Raw genomic sequence first — 27891 nt, 5'->3', positions numbered from 1 at the left:
CCGATGCAAATTCGCTAATGAGCGGGTTGACGAAAGTAAAAGTGTGTCGCGTGTGTGTCGATTAATACTTGTCGCTCTAACGAATTGTTCGTCTAATTGTATGCAAGGTAGTCGTGACCTCAGATTCACTCTTAGACATAAAGAAATTTATCACTTATCTCACAGTGAGTGTAAAACAGTAGTAAGTAAAAAAATATAGTTTTTTATACATATAAATAATTGTCATTAAATTAAAAAAAGTGAGCTTGAAACCTGTTCATAATATTTTTAAACATATTCTACAGATTGTAATGTAAAACAGTAAATTTTGAATTTTATATATATATAATAGAACGACAAACAATGGATTATTAACAATTAATAATTTTTTTCGCAAAGATCATCGTAATTAAATAATATAAAAATACATATCAATGTATTTTAGAGTAAATTGACTCACGCAATTTTAACAATTATGCTAACATTCTGATACTAATTCTATCAAAATTTCATACCAGAAAAATAGCAATCTATCCTACAGATTTGCAATATGTCAACAAGTTTCGCACATTTTGTTCTATAAAATAAAACAGCTTTTGAACTAATGTTTTTGTTCTATAATTAGGATAAGAGATAAATATAGATGTTATTATTAGTTCATGTAAATTAATTAAAATAAAGTGCATTATTATAACATTTATAAGGTTTAAAAATTCACACTTAAAAGCCATCGATATTGGTGTTATATTATGTTTATTCATGTTATTTTGTATTCTCGAATTTAAAGTTGCTCCTGTCGCACGCAATAGTGTGACAGCCATGTCAAAACCATTGCATACACACAAATATTCAGGAGCACGCTATTTGTGAATGAACTTTGGAGGCACGCAAAGACTTATAATTAAGGAAAGAAATTCATAAATTGAAATATTTAGAATGAGTCATATTGAAAAAAGTTAAAATGTGATCATCCTTTATTAGATGTTTTATTTATTTTATATACGAAAAATGTTTACAAGTGAAATAATTTAGTGAAATATTGCATCTACACACATAATGCTAAGTAATTAATTATATATGTATAGTGTTTAATATATTATTTACTATTATTTTATATTATAAAAATATAGTATTTTCGTTGTTGTTAAAAGTGTTTAAAAATGCAGAATTTTACCAATTAAAAAAAACATGCAAGGACTTATTAATAAAACATTTAAGAAAAAGTGTAAAGCTGTAAACTGTTATTATTCTAGACCCTCTTAAACTGCTTAATTGATTGTTGTACTTATATTTTTGCTCGAGTTTGTATTTAAAAAAAATAACTCGGTAGACTCTGAGAGTGGAACGAAGAGTCAAGATGTCAACAGTATTGAAATAGTATTGAATCAGAATGCGGATCGTGTATCGAATTGTATTTGTCTCTGCATAATCTGCTGATGTCTCTCGTATTAATCTGCATCTGTCTGCCCAAAATTCGATATGACAATGTGTCACATTCACAGATGAGAATATTTATGTACCAATTGCATAGCTTCTTGAAGACACCTCCGAAATGTGTTTACGCCTTAAGAGAAAACACTGTATAGGTAGCTACTCAGACGATCGGTAACCAGTTTAGTATAATAATGTCTCTCTTTCATTGTGTAATGTGGGAGACTTAGCTTGCAACTGGTTTGAAAATTATGTAGTGTGAAAGATGTTTTTTTTTGCTGTTTAAGCGGTCATTGTGACTAGGGATTGCAGTACCGATAGTATCGATAACCGCAATTAAGAAAAAATCGGCCTTCAATACTATCGATGAAAGGCGATGTTTTCCTACACTTATTGTTCCAAAAGAAGAAAGATTTTTATCACCTGAATTTTTATAAATATATTTTTTTTCGACAATGTAATGAATGAATAAAAGTGAATAAATAATTGTTTTTTGTACACAGTCATCTTATTGCTTTTTATTGGTACTTGAATACAACTCAATAAAGAATCAGCGTATAAAGTATTTTTAGAAGTTCCTGAATGTAAGGAAGATTGTTTAAACGTTTCTTATTGTTTGAAATATGAAATATGCATAGATATTTAGACGGATAATTGATCCTAAAAGTCGGCAACTTTAGGTGAAATTATATTCAGTACCTCAATAGTAGAAGGGAAATAAGAGAAAAAACGCTTATTATTATTGCAAGTAGGGTCACACTCTCATATATAAGCTGTCCTATATCCAAGTGGAGCTCACGCCGAATCGAAACAAATGACTGTTGAAGTGTAGAGTAAGCAGCTGCTTCCACTTTGATCATAAAAATCTAATCTTGAAATCCCGAAAATCAATGTATAATATTATAACGTGATAGTTTAGTAATTTGAAATATCTAGGACAATTGCATCTAAATTCTATTCTAGACTTTCTAGTTCAACTTAGAATCGCGCCGCTTTGCTCTAGCATGACAACGACCAAGAGGAATTAAAATATCCCAGAAAGGAGCTTTATAGAGACATACAGCTTCACTTATCCATGTTTCTACGTATGCTGCGCACATCATCGCAGAAACGATGCGCGATTTATCGTTTTTGCATCCAGATTTTAGAAAGTCGTGACAAATGTTGGCGGCGTGCCGTGGGGTCATCCGGCGATATCGTATTTATTGCTGACCCTCGCCATTGTGTGTCGGATATTTTGTCATTATTGTTTCTTTCGCTGCTGGCAACTTTCGCCGTTCGGTGTGGCCAACCTGACGAAAAATCACCTGTCCATCTCTCGCCGTGGGAACACACCGTAAAACCGAGCCAAGCCTACGCTACGACACGCAGAAGGAATGCGATTTGGTACCTGTATGAAAGCTTGACTTTTATAGGTGATAAAATCAGTTTATGCAAATTGACCAAACCTCAGTTAGGAGTGAAAAAGGCATGAATCATCTTAGCACTTTAAACATATTGAAAAGCTTTCATGTATATCATAAATCAAAATGATCTTGACTCACTTATGTAAATATTGTGAAAAATGGCGGATGATATATATATATATATATATATATATATATATATATATATATATATATATATATATATATATATATATATATATATATATATATATATATATATATATATATATAAGGCAATATGATGGAAACAATGAACCTGTCATCTTTCTGAGCTTATTAGACAATGAAAAATTCCCAGATCAATTATATATAAAACATCATTGAATCTGACGAACTCTAGTCTGATCTATATCGCACACATTACACATATTTTTGCTTGACAAGGACACGTTGTTGCTTTAGGATGTTCATAAAGAAAACAAAGGCATACATACATGTACTTTATTTAAATACATCTTCAAACAAGTCAAGGATTTTACTATTCACTGGACAGGAACAGTGGGACAAAAAGTTAAGGTTGCTTTCTGTATTATTTTTATAATACAGTTTCAGTTAAAAAATGGCACAACGCAGCTCAATATGTCATACATAACGGTACTTAATTTAGGTTAAGAATTTTTGAGAATATTGCAAATTTTTAATGCAAATTCATCTGAAGTTACTTGTATCGCACAGCTGTTTTGTAGCTTATTTTATGCTAATTAAAAAGTTCACTCGTTGGAAGTTAACTTCTATCTGTAAATCGGTCTATTGTGATTTATTCGCCACGAACTCGAAGCGACGATTGCATCACAGTCACTCGATACTATAAAGACCCGAGAAAACGACCCGGTTAACACGTGGATTTCAAATTGGCTTTTCAATTCGCAATTTGCCCGCAGGTTTAAGGCTCGATCTTTTATACGCGGATCGGTTAAGAGGATTAGGTATTTCAGTCCAGAGAACGTTCGATTTAATTTGCTCTGAGAGCATCGCGTTCCGAGCTTCAATCCTGAGATAGTAATCCCAGCCTAGATTTGATCGAGCATGGTGCTTCTTTTGCAAATTATTGTATAAAATTTACAATAAAATATATATGATATAATTCAATTCCACGTTTCAAAGCACTACTAAAGTTTTTATTTATATTTTTTCGGTGTTTGGGATATTTATGCTGTTTTAGCGTTCATAAAGGAAATACTTTTCTAGATAAATAAATACTAAAAATATTCAATAAAATAAAATAACAATAAAGTTCGTGTTATTTATGATTGGTCCACATGTGTATATTTTTAAATTCACAAGCTTAACCATACAAACATTCAATTCATAATATCGATATTGATTTTATGTGTTATGAATTCGACGATTAACATTTTTATAATCGTTCGATGTTGATTTATGAACGACATTCTTCGCACGCTAGCTTGCTCCAATTCTTCGAATATTAACAACGGACGTTCTTCAATAATAAATGTTCGTATGTATGGCGAAAGAAAAAAAATATCCAACTGCCGCCACTTTCAATTCGCGACACGTCCGGCGGTCAGCGGTTCCCAAATAGTTTCACACCACCAGTGAAAGTGACACCCGAGGCCATCGACGGGAACGGCTATGACCTACGGCCATTCTTTTTACTTACGATTGACATCTCAATCGTAACCCTGAAACATCCATGATTTACTATAAAGGAAATAGTCGGGATTACTATCCAATTCGAACTAAAAAAGTAGATAATTCTCATCTAACATGTAGTTGAAATGTTACACATATTTATTTAACAGGAAAAAATCACAAATAACACAATTATAATTATTTTACAAAATTTAATTAATGATACGTTTTATATGTATATTACCACCAAATAGATTTACGCACATCCTTACTGATTATATGATATATTCCTCAACGCTTTTCCTTGTTTAAACAAAATTGAGATTGATAGATAAATATTTCACATTATGTAGTAATAAAGCATTGTGATATAAATTTAAGGATTTCCGCCGTATACAATATATATTAATAATGATACGAACGTGGTGAAATAAGGATAAGCAAACCTCATTGTTTCTTAGTAGAAAATAAATATAAACGTCGCGAAATTAACGCAGTTTATATGAAGTGAATTTTCTATCATATAATATTCTAGAAAGAATTTCGATTATGTAAATATTCTCCGGAAAATGAATAATTTGGCGTCGAAGATAGATCGAGGATTCTCGGGAAGCATAAAGTAATCGAAAGCATTCTGATTGAATATACATTTTATAATAAAGTATAAATTTTCCAAATTTATTCGTGTTGCTTTTCTAAAAGGTCCTTTTAAAAGTTTGTACAGACAGATTTTAAGTGTGAGTATTTAGTATCCAGTTAAGCTAGAAAGTATTTCTGATGGCGTCTGATTTATATGGTGAAACGTGTCATTGTAAGGTTTGCAAAATTATCTCGAAACCGATTATAATGTAATTTTTCAGCGATTTTTTGCATGTTCGTGTATTTATATAATAAAAAATTAAAACTGTTATGTGATTTAATAACTACTGTATGTAATTAACTTTTAATATGCATTGTAATGTGTACTAGTTAGTATAAATTAAACGGAATATTTCTGTATTAATTACTGATTAATAATTGTATATTTATGAACTGCTTAATTAAAAAAAAATATTTTAGAATCCATAAATTAAATATTTATTGTATCAATAAAAAATATACTGTATATTTACACGGCTCTATATTTAACTATTAGTCTTTATTAATAAGATATAACGATTAAAATCCATAAAATGTGTAAGATTAGATTGATTAATGATCGTTCGCAACTAATCTGTCCAACAGTAATGCACAAACAATTCATTTTTATGGAACAATTATTTTATATATTGCTCCTCTAAAATAAATACAGAATCATAAAAAAATATAATTTAGACGTTTTTGTATTAATTGCTATATTAGGTATTTATATTATACACATTTTTAGCCATCGTTCTCATTCATGCTCTCGTTGACATTTTAATACACTCATATCGTAAATTTTGGTTATCGATATTGTTTATACAGTGGCGATTAAGACAACTTTCGCCGATGGATACGCGTATAGAAAGCGCGTAAGAAGCGTATCATTACCTCAATTGCCGTCAATAAAATCAGTCTCCGTTTTCATTCTGGCTAACCAGTGTTTTGATATTCAAATTAGTAGACCGTTGATTAAGAACGCCTTCCTGGCGTGCTTCTGTAATACGGAAGTGTATTTATATATTAGTTTTTTTGTCTAGCTTTTGGTTAGCCTAAACAATTTGCACTCTCGATCTACCTTGTTAATTCGCATATAAGTGGGACGATGCGTTCTCACATGTGTGTTTTTTATTTACAAAATGAACACTATCGACTATCGTATAATTATCAGGCTGTTAGAAGTTGGGTTAGTATTGCGAAAATTTATTTAATGTAACTAATTGATTACCAAAAATAGATAAAGCCAATAACAATATTTTTAAAACCACTCTTTTTATCCTGATTATCTAATTAAATTATAAATAACTAAAAACAATATTTTATTAGTAATGAAACTATGGTACTTCTATGTTAAGTCAGTATCAGTTTTAATACACAAAAGTGCCTTTTCTAAATTTTAAATAATAAAAATTAATATATATGAATTTGTTGAATATATAAAATATTTTATTTATATAAAAAATCTTTAAATAAAATAATAAAATTAAAGATTATTTTATTTCATACCAATAGTATACTTTAATATCGTGCAAAAGCGCGAGTGAGTAACCTTGCTCTAGCCCTCATGAACAGGGCTCGCGGGGAGATATTGCCGCAATATCGTGCGATAAATATTTTTTTAATAAACTTCACGAAAAATGAACGAAGTATTTTAAGTTTGTAAAGTATTCCAAACAACTAATACCGCAGTTTCAATATCTAACGAATAAAGCTTAACAAATAAATAAGAACGAATCAAAAATAAAATTTTAAACTTAATAAGTTGATCGTCCGGCATTTACACACTCGCTAGCTGCGGTACCTCACATAAGTGTGGTACCAACAACTAGTTAATTATTATTGTACTTTTTGCCAAAATAATGAGAGGCTATAAAACAAATTTTAAATAGATAATAAAAGCTCCAGTTATTTTTATATCGCGCATGAGCATTAGACCTTTTCTTTTTTTAAATATCTATTTATTCTAATCACTACAATATTTCAATGACTTTCCGACAAGTTACAATACACCTACTGCTACTATAAATTAATATAATGTAGCAAAATAAAATTGAATTATATAACAAGACAAATTGACATTTTTAATATTATTAAATTGATTGATTTGAAATGTGAAACCCTTGTTAAACGTCAATTATACGTAATATTTATTTATTTAAGTCAAAGGTAATGAATTTTATTTTTCATTGTCTTGTTATATACTTGTTTTATTATTTTTTATCTACTTCTCAACGTTAAAAGCGCTTTGTAATTCTAAAGAAATTACATTGTAAAATAATAATACTGCTGTTTCATCAGCGTAAATTCTAATTTTCAGCCTTTTAGAATGTTAATATCGTTGATTCTAAATGTATTCTATACCTAGTAAGGAACATATTTTATTATTTATTTTATCTATATAAATGAGAAAAACTAAAAAAATATTAAAAATTAAATCAAAGCAGAAATGTGAATCATTAAAAATGATTTAATTTACAAGCGAAAATTGTTAATATATTATTATCACCATTTAACTTTTTTAAATTATGTATGTAACTAATTATGCGACAATACATAATTTTAAAAGATAATTATTTTTATTTAACCTTTGATTAAGAAGTTGACGCCTAAAATATTTCACATATGAATTAAAAAATATTAAAATGCAAATAGAAAAATTGAGGTCATCTTCCAAGATGACAATTTGTACAATTTCGTACACATCAGACCTCACAGCTAGCCTTAAACAAGGAAGACAGGACTTCAAACAATTAATTACGATCACTTAATCCTTTCGAATGGACCATCCTGTTTCTCTCGCATTTGCAGCGTATATTTGATCATAGTTAACGATGAGTGATGTCTTAAATTATAAATGAAAAATATTTTTTGATGTTTCAAATTATTAACAAAAAACATTTTTTTATATATAATAATATTAAATATTTAAATAAGCAATTAATTGTAATGTCAGATGGAATATTATGAAAATAGTAAGCTGACAGGAACGAATGTGGGAACGGTCTTTGTTCGTGTCTTTATTTCACCTTTTTCTATTTGTCCTTTGTTATGCATATATTATATAAGCGTAGAAGAAAAAGGAATGAATGGATAGGAGGTCATGATAAAACCGAAAGTCTTTTGGTCGTAGACGAGACATAATTTATGTGAGGACCCTTAAAATCACAAAGGTGGTCCTCTTACCGGGTCCTCGTAATGAATTTTTAATGATGTCGACCACAAAGAGGACAATGGAACAAAACTTTATGGGCATATTATATAATATTTACGTTTGTAAATATGAGGCGTATTTTAACGGATGGTTCGTGCGATAGCAATCAAAGGCAGTTAAATTCTATTGATGTTTTTGTAGACATTGGGAATTGCGAAATTGGAACGCAATTTTCTTGAAAGAGTTTATTGTCTGCGAATATTAGTAATTGAATTGCGTGGTTAATGTAAATATTTCATGGAAATTACATATTTTATTCAGAAGATAAGTCTACTTGGGTTTCAGCAAGAGTTAAATTTAAATAACAGCAAGCGTACTAGGAATACATTACAGCGTAGAGGTTTTACGTTACATTTTTTTAAGAATGAAGAGTAAGCAGAAATACGCATAGATCGTTATTTTGTAAATAAATACAATTTATACTGATTAGTCAAATTGTATATTAATTGTTTAATCCATTTATCTGACTAAGTTAGTGAAACTATATTTATAGTAGTGAAAATATAACTTCACTGGATGGAATGCATATATTTATTTATATTTATAATATAAATATATACACATCGTTAGTCTTTTATATATGAATATTCTCATATAATATTTTTATACATAAAGATAATTATAAATTTGTTTTTAAACTTACAGGTGTAGACTATTCATGTACGTATATACATATATAAAGTACTCTGGTACTCACCTGAAACAAAAATAAAAAATATTAGTCACTATTTTTATTATACAATACCATATATTAAGTTTTTGGTATAAGCAATCTAATTACAATATAATGCGATTTTTACTCAATCTTATATATTAAATTATATTTTATATTATGTATTCATACTATAGGTATGTTTATTCAATTCTCCAAATCTTAATCAAGATTTCTCAATGCAAATCACATTGAAATTAATTCATCGTTCAACTTGCATCACAATTGTAATTGCATTAAGATCGATCACGTAAATCACCCACGAAAATAACATTGCTCAATAATATGCGTTTTGATTGTGCAATCGTAAAACACTTGTCTCCGCAATTACTCGGGATGATTGTTATTTTTCATAATCCATTATACTACAATATATATGCAAGACTTGCTTCCGCCTACGCATTCACATTACGAAAACCCTTCAGAATGTAACCGGTACTGATAAGACCTTCTGGTCAAGTGCTGTACTGAAATAGTCTGCAACGAATCCAAATAGATCATTTTCTTAAAGGCAATTGATCAACGTCTTCAGGCACTTTAAACTAATGCACATTATTCAAACCCGGTATACGTGCATACCTTTAAATCAAATAACTTAAAAGGAGCTGCTGAGTCATTGGACAAATAGTGAAGCTTCGAAAATAAATGATTTATTCTCGGATCCGTGTACTATTATAATACATGCGCCATTATATTGTTAAATGCAAAACAATCGCTGCCGTGCTTTACGATCGTCGCAGAACAATATCAGAATAGTTACATAAGCGCAACTGGCCTCCACTGACAAAACACAATGGTGACTTAAATCCTATCGAACGAATTACTGTTATGGATGAAGTACGAAAAACACGTGGCTGCAACGCCCACCGAGTTGTGTACGCTTTCTGGAGACAGTGATCTATCACTGGGGACTATCTAATTTCGTCTGTGTTTGAAACGGTTCGTTTGAATTGGTATTTAGGGATTTTCGGGAATAAGGCGAGGGATTTGTGGCGTTTTTATCTCTGAACATAAAATTCAAACTGAGAGATTTCGAGTTTTACTGAAACGATTTTCCTAGATCTTTGGATACGTTTTAGTGGATTGAAATGTTTATATTTATTTTCTTTAATAAATTACAATTGTGTCGTTAGATATACTCGTATATAAACTCTTCAAATTTATTAATCAAGAATCTAGTTTTAGTGTCAAAAGGGCACGAGATAAAAAATATATCACAGGACGTTTAAAAGATATGCACTTTTAAGGTACTAAATAATAAATGTATTGTTTTAATTGTAAAAGAAAAATATTTATTACAAACTGTGTTTGCCAACTTAGTTATATTTTCAACTGGATTGCGTAAGACTAGCAACAATGGAATTTGTACCCGATCGAATTTGAGAACGGTTTCTGACGTATTTTTTGTTAAAAGGTTTAAAAGGCAAAGAATATTAGATAACAACTTTAAATAAGGAGCCGTTTTGGCCCCTCTACAGTCATCAATGGAGACGTCCGGCAAAGGACGAGAGCTTAATACCGGTCCGCTGTGATTCTGGCCTTATTGTGAGGCATGTAATGACGATAAAGCAAAGGTTTAAAAAAACTTTTGAGTCAGGCCAATAAAAAAAAAGTAAAATGCCTTTTGAAAATCAACTATCCGGCGTGGCTCAAAATTATTGCTATCTCTATCGTCTAGTGAAAATAGGTGGTTTCACGGTAATACACATAAACGTTCAATAAGCCAGATATTCGTTTTTGTAGAGAGATATTATCACATTTTTACCTCTATAGAAAATTTTTTTGAATGGTTCCGTGAAAAGTTGGTAAGTAGTTATAAAAAAATATTCAAATAAACATTATTAGTGTCAAAATATTATTTAATTTATATAAATTATAGAGAAAAATCTATTATCAGAATAAAATTAATTGCCCCCCTTCCTTATCTTGGTTAATTTATTTTAAAATATTATTTTAATTTATAACATCACAGGATTCCAGGAAAAACGGATTAGCAAAAGTGTCCAACATGAAATTTTTTATTTTGAAGGTAGCAAAATGTTTATTTATGATTTGACGAGGGTGTGTAATTATATTTTAACTTGAAAATGATTATATTTTCAGCTTAGATTAAATTCTAGAAAATTTCAAGTGGGTATATTTACGTTAAAATTAATATATTCGATCTCGAAAATTTACTTGAACGAGTTTGATATACAACCAATCAATTATAATAAATCTGTAGGGTAATTAGGAATTATGAAAACTAGATTTTTTTATTAAACTAATATGTTTCATATGAGAGTTTATTTTTTACAATAATGAGAATCAAATGATTGTAGATGAAAGGTTATTAATAATATTCTATATATAATATCATATTTTTAACTACATAAACTTGATGTCATGGAACTATTGCAGCTATTGGTAAATTATAATCTGAATCGAGATATTTTTTCTTGTAAGAAATTTGATACACATATTGTTAAAATCCATATAGGCCTAACTAGTTTTATTAATATTATTTTATACGACAATTTATGTTTCTAATTAAGAGTTTTTTACATATATTTGTGCCATTAGTACATAATTCGAAAAAACTTTTCAGAAAGCATTTTTAATTAAAAAAGTTTGTAACTCAACTATAAATTTTAACTATGAGATTTATTTCTAGGGCCTCTGGTCATTGATTTTTATATTGGGACGTGTACTTGAAAAAAATTCGTCATTTCGACAAATACATTTTTCTTAGTATCTATTACGCCTGAAATATTTTGGAGAACAATTCTAATAGTTTGGACAGATTAAGTTCAAGCGAGCGTTAAGCAGATCAGTGAACACCATATTAAAAAGTCTCTACAACGTATCCTTTTCAGAAAAAAGCTGAAGAATTCACTTACATAAATGTACAAACAATTCGTTTTATGGAACAAACTATTAATTTAAGTGCACATATCTCTATTAAAATAATTCCCTGTTAAATCGCACCTAATATTTTCCCTCTCAAAAAAACAATATTAAGGTAATGGATTACCGTACGCTGATATTACACATTCTTATAGTTGTTTATGTTTATTCGTAAGTTCTACTTTCTGGATATTGAAAATAAATTTTATGAAAATTCATTGATTCGCATATTAAGTTTTGCCAAAATATTCAAAAATTATTTTTAATGTATTATATTTTACTGATCTATCAATATATATGATCTTTAGCTATACATTGCCATAGAAGTTATATTTTTAAAGATTTTTTATTGTCTGATTAATTTTAAGCTACACAAGACTTTATTTATCACTAAATGCCATACTTTAAAAGCGTCAAAAATATGGATTGTAATATATGCTCTCTTACTTTTTAATTTATATATGTACTCATCGTTTACATTGATTGCTATTTAACTACTTCATTTTCATTATTCATAATGGTTTTTATTTAATACTTTACGCAGACAGGAAGTATAATATAATAAAGATAGCATTTTAAAACATAAACCACAAACATATATTTAAATCGTGGGAATCCCTATGTTCCATATATGATGAATTATATCCCTGTGATATCAATGACTATGAATCAGTATATTAATGTATACATATTTATTGTTGTACATACATACATGCATATAATATATAGCTGTATTTTAACATGCGCTAACAGGGTGTATAACTGTATATCAATAATTCAAGACTAGTGTTCAATTAGTATGTTTTTTTAGTACTATCTCCTACCGAAGAATATGATTTAATTTAACTATATCGTAAGTCGTACAAATTCAAGTGAACAACTTATTAAATGCGGAAAACGACAGGGAAGCGTTTAATTATTTCAGATTGAACCTATTAACAAGTTGACCAGCTTTAACCGTTTAACAGTTCTAGATTTCTCGCAGAGCATAATTAGTATTTCGCACTGTATTATGTTATCTCAATCGATTCGATCACAATGGGTTTACATAACACAATGGCATAATAATACGTAACGAAGAGTTCACACACTCACATAACTCAGTCGCATGGGGCACGCCAGCTCGACTAATTAATTGTCTGTCAATCTAGGTTTATTGACTCACCTGGCTGAAAGGAACGAGTCCGTTTAACACGCCGACAAGCAATTATGCACAAGTTCTTCGCGAGAACTGTATCGTCCCACGCGCTTTATTGACTAGTCGGCCTTGGCGGTCCATTTGCATAATTCTTAGTCACCGGGTCAAAGCTGGCAACTGGTTTCCGACACCTTTTTTAAGACGCTCATTCATGAAAAAAAGCTGTATACCTGTTGCCAGAATACTGAAGAACTCTCGTTCGTATTAAATTATTTTCTTATTGCTCATCGTTTTTATATTTAGAAATCGGAATTTATTTTATTATACGCGTGATGAAAATCCTCCACTAACTTGGTTGAGATAGTTGCATACTTAATTTGGTCAGTCCATTTTTTATCTAAACATTCGTTTAAAATAACAATATTTGGCGAACGGATGATGATGGGTGAGAATTGGATTAGGCTACTGCAGTTTATGGAATATATTTACAAATAGTTACATGTTATTGAAAAATATGATACAATAGATCGACAGACGAGGCACTGCCGGTCGTCGTCTGCCCTTCGAGATACACCAAAGAGTGACGCCCTTCACTGCCTTTACGTCAATCTTACTAGAATTGGCCATAGAAAATAAAATCCCCCCTTCTCTACAAATGTATCTATGTGCATGTATTATGGACAAATTGAATATCAATTTCGCTATGTGAAATAAATGCTCAACTTGTTTTGCTTTTAAAATGGTTCAATTTAAATATTGCATAATTGTACAAAATATATTTAATTCATAAGAAGCATCCTAATGTATCAGATAAGCAATATGCAAATAAAATGGGGTAGCGAAATACCGTTTCCGATTCAAGAAGACAGTGAACCTAGAAACTCAATTTTTGACGGATATATGCTAACTAAAAAGCATGTGTTTTTATCCCTATTTCATGCGATATAGTGCAATTTAGACAGCTCATTAATAAACATCCAGACTCTTAAGTTAATTACTAGTGAAATAACATATATCGATAGTTATACATTTATATAATTAAAGCAGTTTATAAATATTTAGTATTAGATATAAATTTTAAATTGAACAATTTATTATAAATAAATTACTATTCCATATATAGTAAATATAGAATACTTAGAATTTTGAACACAGTTTTATTATTTAGGATCTCACATAATTCACAGAAATCGTGGTTTAACAATGCCTTTCTTTTCTTGTCTAGTTTACCGCAAGTTCTTTGATTATTTTTATATTTAGTTGAATAAGATTAAGTATTTTTACTGTAAATAAAAATATTGAGATAATAAATTTAATTTTAGAAGGTCGTGTAATCAAACACTAAAAAGGTCATTCATGCAATTAAAAATTAGGTTATAAATTATCATTAAAATATCATAAATATTGACAAAATATCTATTTAACCTTGGGTTTATCATGTATTATGTTCATTATTATAAACATAATTCAAGATTTATAAATATATTAGTAGAAAAGTGCAAGATACAAAGTGGGACGTAGGCGTTTAACTATCATAAATCCATCGAAGGTTATCACGCGGTAAATTGTTAAATATTTAATAAATTAAATATAAATCTTATGATGTGTTTAATTATTAAAAAACCATAACAATACACAATCAAAATGTCAGAATGTGCGAATCACGCTCGCGGCGGAGGAAGTTATTTATATTTGCATAGATTCGCAGAACTTCGCTCTAGAGGTCGTATTTCATAAAGAAGGGGTCAGACCTTGGACTTGTCGAGCTTAATTAGTTCTGGGAAGTCGGCTTTTCGTGTATTATATCATTGACAATGGTAAAAATTTCGGGGTTCAATGCGTCACGTGATTCGGTAACTGTAACCGTAACTGATACGTTTCGCAGTTAACAGCTTTGCGGTTAAAGCTTTACGGTACTATTATAACTACTTGACGTAATTAAATATTAATTATGTTTTATGTTATATAATTAAAAGATGAATTGGACACGAACATTTATACGTCATCATCGCTTCATGTAAAAGCAAACTTATGGGCTATCATAAGATTTATAGCCTATGCAAACCTTTAGCGCATTTATATTTACCTTTTTCTTAAAAATAAATTTGGAAAATACAGGATTTCTAAGAATCGATACGATCGAAATTCTCCTGTATTTTTTTAATTCGATGTCACCTTCAAGAATGCAGAATGCAAATAAATATAAAAAAGGAAAGGAAGTTACATTTTAGCAGTCACGGTGTACCATGTAACTATTATTAACGATTCGGCAGACGTACGGATTCGGTTCGTGATTAACTTATTAAAAAATGATAGATGTTCGTCTTAATTTCTTCAAATCGTCTACATCAATTTCTACCGTGCAGTTCTTATATCAATTCGAGTGAGAGCGCTGAGAAAATTAATATTTTTTTCGTGAGCAAAAAATTATAATAATTGATTAATAAAGATAAGTATTCCGAATTTTCTTACGTGGGTTTTTTATGCTTTAATAAACATTAAACATGTAAATAAATTATCATATACTGATTATTTACATGTAATAAATAACTAAGACGAAATCATAGCATTTAAATTCATGATTTATTTGTACAGAACCAAGAGCCTAATCACAATGTGTCCTGCACATAAAAATACTTAAGTTTCAAATCTAAAAATAAATATATATTCTATTTATCAGATATAGCTGGTAATTATATTAAACCAAAATGAAGGTAAAGTAGAGGTAATTCAGTCGACTTGGCCAGCTACGAGCGCTTCCGAACATTGTCGGCAAAAGGATCGGAGTCAAAGGGACCGAAGTCGGAGCTGCTCTTTCGAGCGCGAGCGGTGAGATACTTCTCCTTTCGCTCTCTTGCGTATTAAGTGATGAGAGTGAGAGAGATACTGATATGAGGTTTCGCAAACTTAGATAGAACGAGTAACTCGTTTCAATTTCAGTATGCGCGTAGGCGTCTTATGGTTAACCCGCATGTCGAGGGCTGCATCGTGGTCACGTGGTCAAGTTATACTACCACATGCTTATCGGGGTCTTCGACAGACTTTTACTGACATCTTTGAATATTTTAAGGCACCAAAAGGGATTAATTATATTTTACAGATATCGTTATTAAATTTTTTCATATAAAATTAAATAATTAAAAAATAATTAGTGGTACTTGATTTTGTTAAACAAAATCCTAGATCGGTTTATATAAATGTCACACCATAACGAATTCTTATTTAGAATCGATGGCGACAAATTCTAGGATAGTCACAGATGTGGTGTTCGTATTCTAAAGTATCATTTTTATGCCATATGTCATTTTGCAAAAGCCGACAAAGATTTTGCGTAAATTAAATATTTACGACCGAAAAGTTTTCACTGGTATTGTGTTGGTGAGTGCCCATACAATTTTTTATAATTATCAGTAGCGCAATTTTAATAATATGACAATTTAAAAATTGCGATTATTTGGCATATTTTTCGATCGCGCGCAAATATGCCAGCTGTACGCGACAGAAGCTGCCGTCCGGACGGCATATGAAATTTGCGACAGTGTGGTCGCTTACTCGAAGTCGTAGGTCTCAGCCGACTTTAGTTGTGACTTCGGTTCGGACAACTTCCAGAGAGTGTAGTGCAGGCATAACTGTATAGCTGTTACTGTTACACAATAGTCTACTACTTGGTATTATAAGAAGAGAGAATCACTTTGGAACTTTGTTATTCATCAACCAAATATGCATTTTACAGAACAATGCTCTAAATAATTATATAATTAACACAGTTTCTCGAGTTCAAGAGTGAAAATCATAAGACCATAGAAGTTTTACTGCTAATATAGTATTTCTCATATATTGGTGGCAGGTTAGCATGATGTCGAACTATGTTTATGTTCTAGACTAGCATTAACCTATAAAATGTATCTTGTTTGTTACAATTCTGTATACATACATATTATATAAGTACGTAAAAGTAGAAATTTCAGATTCAAAGTAAAAGAAAAACAACTGGATGAGACTATGAATGAGGAGTGAAATATGTTAGTGTCCTTTTATTTGTCCTATAATTTATATTACACTCTTAACTGCAATTGACTTAACTGCACTCAGTTCAGTTGTTATAACGGAAACAAACACACGTTTATCCGACATCAATCATATAAGAAGACCGACTGACAACATCGATCGATGTAAATTTTCGCATAGGAGACCCGTAGCGGAACATTGACCCGCTTGACCCCGCGAGTCCCAACGACAAAAGAGGTCCGCGATTAATTTGTATTAACTGCGGTTATTAAACTGTTCTTCTTCGGCGAGAGCAGTCAATCGAGATAAAGATCGGCGGGCATAATGGACCGTATTGTAGCAAGTACACAAGACGATGACCAGTGACAAGATGACTTGCCCAGGTGAACGGGTCGCGCATTTCACACGGTCACCTGAAAAATTATTAATTTTCTATATTTTTTTATTTTAATACAAAGCACCCTACACAGAATAAAAAATACATATTCCACAAATAGATAAATATATATATACAGAATCAATTAGATTAAATTATATACATAATGCGTCCACCAACTGCAAGTGTCTGGATGAGAAAAAATCAATACTATCCGGCAGATGGTTAAAAAATCGGATAGCTATGTTTATTGGGGAGTTGTCTAATACTTTTATCTTGTATGCGGCACTTAAGCAATACTTGAGAACACAACTACTGGTAATTAGGTGGTGCACAAAAACGAAGTTCTTCAAGAATCTACGAATTGTGTATATTCTCTACAAGCAGCTTAACCCTTTGCTTGCCCAAGTTCACTTATCTCTGCATATATTATAGGAATTTAATATTTGTATTCCGTCATGTACAAGGTATGCGAAAAAGCATTTTCGGACATTTTCTGTAAAATGTAACTCGGTTGCATTATTTGGCAGATAGGCCAGAGAAGGATACTGGAGGGTACTGCGAACTAGGTGATTGTACAAGATACACAGTTCCATCCAGATCTTTAATTAAAGCGCGTATCGCAAGAGAAATTCCAACATTTTGAGGCTTTATTGAATATTTTTTATATGGTGATAGAATCTGTAGACCTTATGAAATAGGACACTAAATCAGTTACCACTTCTGTGCGATGTAGTACATTGTTATCTTGATTTAATCAAATTCAATGGTGATTTTGCTCTAGACAATGTCATGGAATGACATTTTTTAATGCTATTAGCGGATTAGCACACATATATCAGATTTTTAAAATTAAGTAATTTTCAATCTTCAAAGGAATCTATTTTAGGAAATACTATATATCTAAGGCTACGGATCATCGGCGAAAAGTAAGAATTTATATTTACGAATAACTTTAACCCATTGAACTCATATGTCGAGGTGGACTCGACATTGTTTTTATACCAGCAACTTTTATGGGGCTCGATATATTTTTTTCAAGCTGTTTTTAAAATAAATTAAGTCTATTTTAATATGTTTTTTATCGGAAAATATGTAAGTTAATTATATATTAATATAAGAGTGTTTTTTTTTTAATTTGTAGTTTAGAAAAATGTCTCAAACTAGAAAAAAAATTAATATATTAAACATGCATATTTTAGATAAAGCTTTAGAATAAATATAAATATCCTAAGAAATGACATTTTTTTGAATAATCATAAATATAATAATTTAGTATGTTCCGAATATGGAAGCCGTTTGCTTCCGGACTTTCATTATAGAATGAATTTTTAGTAAAATATTTTATTCTCGTGAAGGATTTTTTTTAAATATTCTTGGTATTTTATTTAGAATATATATTTTAACATATTTCAATCAAAATTTGAGGACCAGAACCGCAAAAGTCGCAAATGAAGATAAGAAATGAAACATTTTTCTAGCTTTCCTTTAAGAGACTGTTTTAAAAAAGTATTACACTAAATTTTTAAAATTACTTTGTCAAATAAATGTGCAATATACACATTAAAGAGTCTTGTGTTTCCCATATTGAACACATTGACGACACTTTAAAAAGTATGATTAAAAAAAATAATAATTTTGTACATATTCAAGAGCATTTTGAACGTGTATGTGTTTAAAAGGAAAATAATGTGCGACACGTTACGAAAGCAGCCTATAGAACAATAACGCAGTAGATCATATGGAGATATGAGCTGAGATACAGTTTAATTGCTAGACAACGCGTCTAGCATAATAGAGAGTGTGGCAAGATGATTGGGAATATTAATGTCAACCTCATCATTGGGCACGCAGTGGTTTTCAGTTGCTTAACACACCTGGCCATGGCTGGCCGATTTAACCAAGGGCCATAACGATACAAAATAGCGATTAATGTAATAAATCATGTACATTACAAGTCCCATTGTTATATTAGTAAGGCAAAAATTAGCTTGAGATGTTGAAATTGTCATTGATTGCACTAGTTAGATCAAGTACATGCATAAATTAATAATCAAATTATTTTTAGTTCACAGTGGAAATATTTACACAAATAAAAACAAGCAAGCAAAAGTTTGCACACGTGATCGGTCATTATATTTTGTTTAGTTGGATTGTTTATATGATATCACTGGTTGTTTACTCGATTGTTTACTGTTTTGCTTCTGCAAGTTTAATACAATTAGTATATATTTGACGTCACATTAACAACAAATAAATAAAAATATTAGAAAATATGAATAACACACCAGCACGATAGACCATTGGTTTAAATTGGTGACTAATAACTGAAATACCTGGGTTCAAATCTCATATGGATCGCTTGTTTTTAATTACTATCATTTCTAGGAGTTGAGAATTAGTGGTAATTATAATATATAATTATGATTTCGACCGATAATCACAGATAAGATTTTATGTAAGTTTACAGATGATTAATTAAAATAAAATTGATCTAGCAATCAACTGATTGTAAGTTGTAATAATAATTAATAATACATATGTCACTGAGTTACAGACACTTTTTGATATAAAAATTGCTACAAATGATAATGCTTATACAAGCAGTATAAAAATAATAATACCGACAATTACAAAATATCTTTTCAATCTACAAAAGTTTTTTAGAAAAACGTGCTCACTCACTAGAATATTAAAAAAAAAATATTTTGTACAAAATACCAAGATTTTTGTAGTGGTCTTATTACTAAAAATCGTTTATTTACTTCTTATTTAAAAACTAAAATCTAATGCTTCCTCTACACTCTCTGGAAGTTACCGAACCAAAGGTCTACCGAATATGGTCGAGGTCGCCGAGACATTAGAGCGGGCAGACCCGAGCTCGACCGAAGTAGTCCCGAATTAACATATTATATTTTCCGTCCTTGCCCAACCATGGCCTACTTCCAGAGAGTGTGGAGGAAGCATAAGCCTTATATTATTGAAAAATAAGTAATAAAAATGCAATCAAATTTTTTTTTGTGGCAAAGCACAAATTGAAAATAACAAAAAAAAAATTCTACAGTGTACTTATAAATAATTGTATTATAGACGTCACATTCATTAACGAGACATATATTTTATCATTGAAATATTATCATATGTAATATCAAGCGAGTTTTTTTAGCGATTTCCACACGGGCCTTGAACTTGTACAAACAGTAGACTCCACGTGGAGAGCTTTCTCCACAGCAAACACTGACAGATTTAAGTTCATTTTTTCTGTACATATTTGACATACGTTACAATGAGGCGTAAATTGTCATATTGATACTAGAGGAAGTGTGGTCGTTGTTTAGCGGAAATGGGCACACAAGCATGATTTATAGTCTATTATAGATATAATGCGTATATAATTAATTAAATTGAACCAATGCTTTCGTTTTGTCTTATTAAATATTTAAACGGTCGCCAATTAATAATTTATTATATTATTATAATTTATGTGTAATTAATGAGAGATATTGACAATAGAGAAATATGTGGATGCTAATTGGACCGCTAATATCATATTATACGAAATTCGTGATTTTAATTAATGACAGTTATACATACATATTGACTTCATTTTAAATTTAAACATTTAACTAATCTATACTATATGTTTCAGGAAAATATAAATATAAATTTTGTTAAATGTAAAAATTATAATAACGCCAAAATTATATGTATTTTGTCTGCAATAAAGTTTTAATAAATTAGGGTTTCCTATATGACTTTTGTCAATTCAGGGGTTCCGAAATGAAATCAGATGATAGCACTGTATTTCAGGATGTAGGTAATACACTTGGGAGTCTCTAGTAGAAAAATATTTTTCTCTTGAGTTAATTTATTATATTTTAGAGCTTTCGCTTGGTATCTAATATTGTTTTAAATTTTGAAGATGACTGGAATAGATTTTCTCAAGTATATTCGTCTCTCTCATATAAAGTCATATAAAATAATCATTCCAAAAAAGTGATTTAACATCTCCTTTTTAAGCAATTTAACATAAACTTGGCACACTGTTTGAGGAAAGGCAACATTTTTTTATTTTAATGTTGATATAACTTACTAAAATTAATAAAATAAACGCCTTTTGGTAAAAGTAAAACCATAACATAATTGAAAACACTGACATGTTACATGAAAACTTCAAGCTCTTAATATTTTCTTCAAGCGTTGACACATCAATAACGCATTGAAAGCGAGTCAAAAGGACACGTTTAGTATGCAGGATGCGCATCTTGAGCGTTTCCTATACGTGCTAGAGACAAAAGACATGTAATTTACACAAAAGTGTCGCGGTCAAGGCATAAATTATAAGCTCCGCCAGGACAAAATATTTAATAACAAAGGTGTCCAAAGTCAAGTGTTTGTCGTGAGATAATAGATAATGAGTTCATTAACATTCGCTGAAGGAAAAGTCGTGAGAGCTTTCAAAAGCTCCGATACGAACATGTGTACGATTGTTTCCAATACTGAAACATATATTTAACCATTGTGTTCGCGTCTCGCGCGACGAATTCGTAAATGTGCATTATAATGCGAAGAAGTTAAGCGTGGGAGAAGTCGTTAATTTTTGGTAGCCAGACTGTGTTTCATTAGCGTAAATCTTAGCGAAATGTGTTTATTATGGAGCAATAAACTTTCACGATACGTTGTGTGTATACAAAGGTGTCTCATTAAGCTTTATTATAAACTAACGGCGAGAGCTTTATCTGCTTGCGTTAATTATTGCTATTAAACTTGTATTAATATGAAATGAAACATTAAGTATTGCTACGATATATTACATTATAAATCGGTTTAAATAGTATAGTGAACCTTTTAAATCGATATCATATGCGAAGCAAACAATAAACGAAAGTGGAAAACGATGTTATGCTTCAAGATTTTTCACGCAAATTGTTTAGAACATGTCTTAAAATGTAATATAGAAAAGAAGCATATACGCCATTGGTTCAATATAAACTGCGTCTTTCAATACTTTGTATGTATATAATATTATATATTTTTTAAGAAATACTAAAACTAAAATTTTTTGATAACATCTCAATCGAATTATTTAAATTATAACAAGTAGATCATCGCTACATGTGGTTGCGCTTTGCCATATTAAGAGAGAACCTTTTATATATTTATTAATTAAGGTCTGTTAGTTTAAAGACCAGAGTCACAAACCTATCAGGTCATTATGGTCAGATTTTTAATAAAAAATAAAATGAAATTATATGTAAACATGTGAGATTCTCAGATTGCAATCTTAAGCACGAAGGCATCAAGCGATCTCAAGAGATCACTTCTATCATAGATTATGTTACGAGTCAATAACAAATCTGCAGGTCGAAAGTTTGAAGAACAGCATTATGTCTTTCGATCTTTAGTTGCATTTCTATCGTTTGCAATAAAATATTTTTCACTGTCACATTGCCTTTATCAATAATTACATGATAGAAGTATGTTTGATTTTTTTATACATGCTATTCAATCAACAATAAAGGTAAGTAAGAATAAATGTAATATTTGTCACAATATATGATTCTCTAATTTATCATTCTCAAAGCTTTCACTTTCTCAAAAAGCTCGAACAGAAACCAATTTCACATATTCAAATGAGGGTGCTGTTGTTAGCTAATGTAGCAACAAATCCGATACACGAACGCGGAATTTCTCACGATTCACTTGCAAAACGAATCGAGGGAATCGACTGTTGTGGTTGTTGAAACTAAACTTAGTTTGCATACGTAACTGCCGCGAGCTTCATTACCGGGAGGCACGCGACAAAACGGGGAATTGCCACGGTCGAAATTAAATAAGTTTTATCGGTGAATTATGTTAAACAACCGCCGCTATATTTGCTTTAGTGCAATGAAACCCCTAAAATAAAACGATGCATTTTTCTAATGATACATTTAAACAAATTTATTCAGAAGCATAATTAAAAAAATATTGATTGTTATAATAAAAAGGCTCTTTGTTATTGTATCGGTTGCTAGCTTTTTGTTTTTTGATAATCAAAAAATTTATATCGTTAAAATAAAATCGTAGAATTAGTAATTTATTAAATAAAGTAAACGTGGATATGACTTAAAATAATACGTGCTTAAAATTTGGTAGTTCAAAAGCTTAAAATTATAAATAAAATAATTTTATAAATTATAGTTATTATTTATAAAATTTCTTGCAAAATATTATGTTGTTTCATATCAAATATTTTATTTTTACTCAGTCAGAAACGGACTGTAATTGAAACATGACGTTCATAGTAAATTATTACTTTTTTATTTGTAATACTCATTTGCAGTCAGATTTGTTTTTTATGCGCCAAAAGTTTTACTAATCATTTTTTGTACTAGTTTTAACTGAAACACGCGACGCAGGCTACGGGAAATATAAAATTGGGATTTGCAAGGCTGTAAGGCGTTCGTTGGTTCGATAAATTTATTACTGAAAAATCAAGAATTTTTATAGCGCATTTTTCGTTAAAAATTAAGCTTGTACGAATATTTTTAAATGATTTATAAGCGTTGCTTAAGAAAAGATATGTCCATGCCAGATGTTTGAAACAATGCATGCTCTTTTAGTAGCTTTAAATGGGTATATAGGTATTTGAGTATTTTAACGGAAAAAAATTGTTTATGATTTTCTTAATTACTCTAATTGTAATGTAAGAACTACATTAAAATTCAATTAAAAAGACACTCTCCCGCGTGCAAATTGACAGATTAAGAAAAAATATATGGGAGCTTTTTATCTAGAAAGGTTTTTTATTGTCTATATCTTGTTCAAATATGAAAAGTGTTACTTAACAACAGTTATAATTGGGCAAACCAAACATAAGGATATTTGGCGATAGCTATGAGAAGCAAGAAAAATTTGTATGAATAGTATATATAGTTTAGGTGTGCAGAAATATTTTTTTTAATTGTTATTTTTAATGGTTAATTCTATAATTATTATTTGTATAATGTCCATTGTTGGATCACAATGGTCAAATTTGTAACAGAAATTAAAATATATCTACAATATACTGTATAATTATAACCATATATTAAACATAATATACATATATTTTTCATTTGTCAAATTTTGATGAGAGTTCTCGAGAAAATCGAAAAGTAAAACGAAAATTCTCATTTAGCAAAGATTTTCTTATATATTTTTTTTATTTACTTTTTTTTTGCGACAAAGGATTTTTTACGAGCTCAAACTAAAACATAATGCGGCATAGGCCGCGAAAAATAGCAATTTAGAATTTGAAGAATTAGCCAGATAAGACGTTGTTATTAATTTTGAAAATGAGCCCCGTATACTTTCATCTGCTGTTAATGAAAATATTGAGAAACACCGTTGAAGCTAATCCACAAATTACTATTCGAATATTAGCAATAGATTTAGAGTTTTCTTCTGAAACCGTTTCACAACATCTGGATGTCATAGGAAAGGAGAAAAAAATGGACAAACGGGTACTGCGCGAACTAACCATAAGGTATAATAGGCAGTGATAAATAGTCTGTTCTTCGTTAGTTCTCAGAAGCAATAAGAAACCATTTTTGAAAAAAATCGGTATCTGCGATGAGAAATAGAATCTCTATGATAATTAGAATAGCCCAGGACAACGATAATACAGTAAAACAGCTATGCTCCGAAACCGAGTTTGCACCCGTACAACAATTATGGCTAAATTATGATGCTATTCTGGAGGAATTATTTTTCGATTGTTTTTTAAACCAGGCGAGACTATTACAGCAGAAATATATTGTAGAGAAATTTAAACCATGCATAAAAAAATAATCATAAACATAAATTGTTTCATAATTCACAAATTCCTGTTACAGAATTTTTGTCTCATCCCTCATATTTCTCTAACCTTGCTCTACAGATTATTACATTTAAAATGATTTAGACCTATTTTTTTAAATACAAAAAAAAACAACAAAGTGATATTATAAAAACCATTGACGACTTCGTAACCTTTAAAAGGTTTTATGCAACAAGATAAATTGTTAGGAAAATACAATTTTTGTAAAATAAGCATAATTGGATTAGCAAAATTTTAGATAAAAATAAAAAATTGCGTTTTTATTATATCTTACTGTCGAAAAAATCGACTATTTTATATGAACATGTAATGTATTGGAATATCAATCTTTTAGCGTAATTTTTTTAATCATCACTAGCCTTTATTTGTTTTATTCCTGGTACAAAAAGATTATTACAGCTAGTTGTATTGCATGATTTAAGCAAAGTTCATTTTCAACCGGACCTCACGTTTATTTTTTTCTATTACACTGCCTCTCTCAGTCGCTGTTTCCACAATGTCAGTTTGAAAAACAATTTTAAATTATTTGAAGCGGATTTGAAAAGAATCACATCTCTCTGATTTAAAATCAAGACCTTAGTATTGTTTAGAATATACCAAATATTTATAAGTTACTGCACAGAAACTGAAAGTTGTTCAATTTTCGATTTATTGATCGAATTGATTTATTACACGTGGGGAATTAGATTGCCACACTGCATAAGTTCATACTCAAACGAGCAATCGAATTAAACGAACATTATACTAATTAATACATATCGTGTGCTATTAAGCATGAGAAACACTTTTGATATATGGATATAGTAGAAATGTACACATACATATGTATATATTACAATACATACATTCGCGGATTTCACGTGCATATAATTTAGCGTTTGACCTCTGACAGCGCCAGGCAACATGGTAAATATTGTTCTGTGCAAAACGGCAATAAATTGCAAGTAGTCTCCATACATTTCCCGGTTGTGGAAGGCACCCAATGAGCCCATAGTGTAACTCTATCGTAGAAATACGGTGCCGAAGCACGCCACCAACTAATAATACAGAAACGCCCGCCCGATTGATGAGAACCATAATGTAAGAACGTAATTTTATGTGGTGTGTGCAAACTCGGAACTCAGCTTTAGAGTATTGCAATTTGCGATTTCGTCACGACTGCGAAGACAATTTGGAATTGGATACGAGCTTTATTCAGATTGGCAGCTTTCGCAACACATGGATTGAAACGATCGTTGTTATCGGCGATAAAGCGTTTGAATGTTACGCCGCACGCTTATCCGATACCATAAAATATTATAATATAACGAAAGAGCTTTTGAATGTGTTAAAAGAGTAACTAAACACGCTTATACTGCGAGCACCGAGAAAAAGTGAAGATAATTAATTTAAAGTACCGATGTTTATTGTATAAAGTGTTTATTGAGATGATTTTCAATGTTAAAGTGTTAAATGTTCAATGCTAAAGTGTATTCGAATAATACATACATATAACATACCCAAATATATGTACTACATCATTGAAAAATAAATGAAAAGCTAGCTAAGCTTTTTAGTTGCACCATGTACACATGCATAATATATTTACATATAAATTGTAAAACTTCCGTTGGAACATGACGGGCATTACCAAAATAAGTTTCAACAGGGGCAAACAAATCATATTTTGCTAGTAAAAATATATATCTACTGGTGAAAATATATTTGGACTTTACTAGTGAAAATATAACTTTATCAAAAAATACACATTCACTGTAACATTTATACATCGGGTGCAAATAAATAATGATAAGTATGTAAATATATAAATTACTACATATAAAAAAATCATCTACCAGATAATTTATATTTTCGATGGTAAAAATATATATATACTTTAATACAATAATTTAATACAATATTTAGTACAATATAATAATAAAGCAATAATTGTAAAATTTAGTAAATTTAAATCAGTAGATGAAATTCATAACATAATATGTAAATTTAAAAAAAGGAACTAGTACTGATGAACTAGATATAAATTTAATTAAAGAAACTTGGGAAATATAATAATAGGAACTAAATTAAATTATTTAATAAATAAAGCACTCTCCTTAGGAGAAATGCTCGAAAATTTAAAGATTGCTACTATTGTACCTATACCTAAAATAAAAAATAGTAAAAAATTTGAAGAAATGAGACCAATCAACATGCTACCGTGTATAGAAAAAATAATAGAAGAAGTATTAATCAAACAATTAAAGGAATTTATTACTTCTCAAAACACAATATGTGAACAACAATCGGGATTCAGAGAAAAACATTCCACTGAAACTGCATTACAAGTAGTGATAAATGATTGGTTGTTGACTAAGGATACAAACAAAATCATTGGAGCAGTTTTCTTAGATTTCAAGAGAGCCTTCAAAATAATAGACAGAAAAATAATGTTAAAGAAATTGGAGAATATCGGTATAAGTGATATAGTTTTAAGATGGTTTAATAATTATTTACATAAAAGAAAACAAAAAGTTAAAATAAATTATGTATATTCTGAAGGGAAATTAATGTCATATGGAGTACCACAAGGGTCTAAATTGGGACCATTGTTATTGGTATTGTATATTAATGATATAGTTAATAACGTGAAATAGTGTAAAATT

At 30.0% G+C, this 27891-nt stretch overlaps 1 protein-coding gene and 1 long non-coding RNA gene across 7 annotated transcripts in view; one reads left to right on the top strand and one right to left on the bottom strand.

Annotated features, from left to right (window-relative positions):
• Positions 1 to 27891, bottom strand: part of LOC148238882 (rho guanine nucleotide exchange factor 10-like protein) — a 217533-nt gene that overhangs the window by 105184 nt on the left and 84458 nt on the right. The gene's annotated exons all lie outside the window — the stretch shown is intronic.
• On the top strand, positions 24584 to 26518 carry LOC148238883 (uncharacterized). The gene is made up of 2 exons (XR_015808910.1): positions 24584 to 25393; positions 25435 to 26518. It is a non-coding gene; the product is annotated as an uncharacterized LOC148238883 (long non-coding RNA).

Source organism: Plectrocnemia conspersa, unplaced genomic scaffold (genome assembly GCF_051122295.1).
Source record: "Plectrocnemia conspersa isolate PC_06_02 unplaced genomic scaffold, ASM5112229v1 ptg000001l, whole genome shotgun sequence".
Lineage (NCBI taxonomy): Eukaryota > Metazoa > Arthropoda > Insecta > Trichoptera > Polycentropodidae > Plectrocnemia > Plectrocnemia conspersa.
The sequence above is the reverse complement of the archived record's forward strand: the minus strand, read 5'-3'. Positions and strand labels throughout refer to the sequence as shown.